We start from the raw sequence: 4,077 nt of genomic DNA, 5'->3' as shown, positions 1-4,077 counted from the left end.
GGGGGGGGGGGGGGGGGGGGGGGGGGGGGGGGGGGGGGGGGGGGGGGACAAAGACGCTGGCATGCAAGCAAACAAGCACACATACTGTACATGCATGTGTATGTGTGTGTGTGTGTGTGTGTGTGTGTGTGTGTGTGTGTGTGCGAACAACATGGATGGACTGGTCCAATGTAAAAGTAGATATTGCAATACATTGCGCCAGTTGTTTACACACTGCATTGCAATAAGGAGAAAATTAGGAATGAGACAAATGAGAAAAGAGAGACATAGAGATAACCAGAGAGAGAACGATGACAATGATAAGAGAAATTGGATTTGGGTTAAAGAAATTGTTATCAGAGAGCACCAACATCAAAGGCATCGTTGGCAGGGGGAAACTATGAAACTTACAAAAAAAAGTTTAATTTCACAAGTAATCTCCCACCCTGGGGCCCATGGGTAAAACAAAACTCTGTGAAGTAGATGAATTTAGCTAATCTCTCTCGCACAGCTTCAGGGGGATCACAGAGGCACAGGGAAAGAAAATTGCACTAGTGCCTAGTTTGGTGCTCAAATTTTATTAAACAGAGACGTCTCATTCCTCTGATATACAGAGCCTGGATGGTGGGTATGTCCCTGCTCTCAAACACAAGAAGAAAAACATGCTTTTGACCAGGATCTAAGAGGGAAATTAGTCTGAGAGGATGAAAGGCCTCTGCACTTACAGGCTGGAAACAATGACTGACAGCTGTCTCCTGTTTTGATGTTTTCTGCTGTGTGGATGAGAAGAGACTCGGCTGATGTTGCATCAAAACACAGTGCTGATACAGCAGCCAGGAGGGATGATGGATGGTTGGTGAGTGTGAGGGGAGGAACAGCAATCCGGTTTAGAGCTGAAATGATGAGATGAATCTGCAACTATTTTGAAAATTGATCAATCGATTAGGTCATTTTTAGAGATGTTCTATGGACGACAATGTTGGTCTACCACTTTGTTCTGTCGGAAACTGAAGATCAGTCACATCACACAATATCCTCCAGTCTTACAGACCTTTGATTTCAATACCAGAAGTTACATACGGGCATGCATATGGATCTCAGACTCACAAAGGCAGAGAGACCCCGAGAATATCAGAGTATCACACAATCATTTATACTTCCAACCACGCCTGCAACAGTTATGCATGTCTGTCCTGTTTAGTGCTGATAACTACTCCTTGGTCTAGATATGGGGTCACAACCCCTACACTGATATACATCTTAGACACTTCTGACATTCAGCTATTGGACTTCTCAGTTTCCCATTTTTCATGTATTTTGGGTTATTTATATTTATATACTGAACAAAATTATAAACACAACACTTTTGTTTTTGCCCCCATTCAGCATGAGCTGAACTCAAAGATCTAAAACTATGTACACAAAAGTCCTATTTCTCTCGAATATTGTTCACCAATCTATCAAAATCTGTGTTAGTGAGCACTTCTCCTTTACCGAGATAATCCATCCACCTCACAGGTGTGGCAAATCAAGATGCTGATCAGACAGCATGGGTAATGCAGAGTTGTGCCTTAGGCTGGCCACAATAAAAGGCCTTAGGCTGGCCACAATAAAAGCCTTAGGCTGGCCACAATAAAAGGCTACTTGAAAATGTGCAGTTCTATCACATAGTACAATGCCACAGATGATGCATGTTTGTGGCATGATTCAAAGTTAATTTGAATTTGAATTTGAATTAACAAATGTTAACACACTGAACTAACATTGTGTACATGATAAACATGATTTATGCCTGTTTATGTTGGCATGTTAGCATGCTAAAGTTAGCATTTTATGTGATAGTAAATACAATATCTTTGTATATATATATATATATATATGATATACTTTGGGCTATTTCACAATTTTATTACATTTTATAAACCAAATGTTCTAGAAAACAATCAGCAGCAAAGTAATCAGTAAATGAAAATACTTGCAGCCCTAATCCGGTTAATTTCTCTGTGTGCACCCTCACTGCATCTTTTGTGTGATTGCATTATATTTAGGATCTGATAAAAATGCATGTACAAGCTGGAAAAAGCTGAGCTGACCACTTCTCTCCAGCAGTACAGTCCAACTGCTGAGTGGAGACAAAACGTCCTGGCAGCTGGCTCTGTTTTTATCTGTACTGATCTGAAATGCTTCTTCCTGGATCAGCTTCAAATACAGCATCTTGAGGCAAAGCATTGAGGCAGTTTTGTCGACAGCTATAATCAAAATGTGTGTTTTTTTTGGATGAGTTTATGTTGCCATCAGCCAAAATCTTTTATTTTATTTCACAGCCAGTTTCTTTTTTGGATATTTCCTCAAAAAGCCGATTTAGTAGTTTTACAAAAATGAGCTGCAACAATAAGAAAAAAATGGACAAATGGGGAACATTAGTAGTGTTTTTCCACAGTAGTACCATTTTGATAAACAGCGTTTTGACCTCTTGCAGCTCACTGTAGTGTAACTATATATCCACAGATGGGTGATAAATTAAAAGTAAAAACATCTTTTGTGCTCCTTGTGATATATTTTCCAAAGCTCTAAAATCTACTAGAGTGATGAACATTATTCTTCCTTCATTTGGTGTTTTGATGATGTCAGTGGAGAGCGCTGTGTAACACGCTGCTCCAACAATCTCCCATAGGTGTTCAGTTGAATTCTGATTTGGTGACTGTGAAGGTCAAAGCAAATGATTCACATAATTTTTATCAAACCATTCAGTGACTACTTGAGCCTTGTGAGTATTACTGTTCAACATGGTGTTTTTCCTTTAATTTCTCTCCAGTCTGTAGCAAGTGATTTGTTTTTCAAGTCACAAATAAGTCTGAAGTCTTCGCTATGAAGTCCAGATTCAAGTCCAGGTTGTAAATGTTGTGTTTTTCGAGTCCTAAACCATGTCATTAAGAGTAAACTCACATCATGTAATGGGTCACTGCACCAGGTCTATAAATTCTGCTTGCCCTGCCAGCCTTGCACTATAGCACCACACTATGTCACAACTGGCTGTGGTCATGATTACAACAGACCACACCCAGCTGTGATGTTGGTTCAAGAGATTTATACCTTTTAACTGACCCATAGAGGTCAGTGCTGAATTATGACATTTTTGACTTGATCTGTAGATATACTTTGCATGTTGCTGTCTGTTTTCTGTTAACTACTGCATAATCTCTACATGTGAATCTGGTAATATGTGCTTTTATTGCGTAAAAAATTATTGCACTATTGTACTCTACTCTTATTTGTGATTTTCATATTTTCTACCACATAATGTTGGATGTTTTTGGCTTAATTATATCAATGTTCCGATTTCCTGTGGTCTCTTGAGTTGCTGTGTTGCATGAATGAGTTAAATACAAGCAGGTGTATTTATCTAAGAGAAGGTAGTCAACTTGAAAAACTGTTTATCATCACCTTTACTAGGAGGAATTATGTGGGTAATGTTGAGCATCAAGGTGATGTTTGATTTGCCCAAAAGCCACAGAACAGACTGGATTATTGAATACTGCCATAAACATGCAAGAGTGCAAGCTTCATTTTCATTCAACATCTGTGTGTGTGAATGTGTGAGTCAGGGAATTTAGAAACATTCATTGCTCAGCTAAAGAGGTCATTTTTACCAGCATGGCCCAAATCTAAATATACAACAGAAGCAAATAGATTTGTGAAATTCAACAATTCATCAATGATTAATCACGCAGCTGACATATATATATATATATATATATATATATATATATATATATATATATATATATAGAGAGAGAGAGAGAGAGAGAGAGAGAGAGAGAGAGTGTGAGAGAGACGCTTGTGGCATCAGGTTTTTGCAGAGCTCAACACTATTTCACCCAGGATTGGCTTGGTGTGTGTGCGTCTGTGTGTGATTTCCGTTTTCCATCCCGTGAAGCGTTTATAGTGCCGCACCCTGTCTTCTGTGCGTAAAACCTCCAACGTACATCATCATCACACCCCACGTTTCTTCCAGCAGCGGGACGCGCCGAGGAGAACGGTTCACCTCGCGGACAGGTTGGGCACAGAGATGGGAGTGGAGCGGCGGCTTTTCTGGCT

The sequence above is a fragment of the Micropterus dolomieu genome, linkage group LG14, assembly GCF_021292245.1.
Source record: "Micropterus dolomieu isolate WLL.071019.BEF.003 ecotype Adirondacks linkage group LG14, ASM2129224v1, whole genome shotgun sequence".
Taxonomy (NCBI): Eukaryota; Metazoa; Chordata; class Actinopteri; order Centrarchiformes; family Centrarchidae; genus Micropterus; species Micropterus dolomieu.
This window is presented reverse-complemented; position numbering follows the sequence as displayed.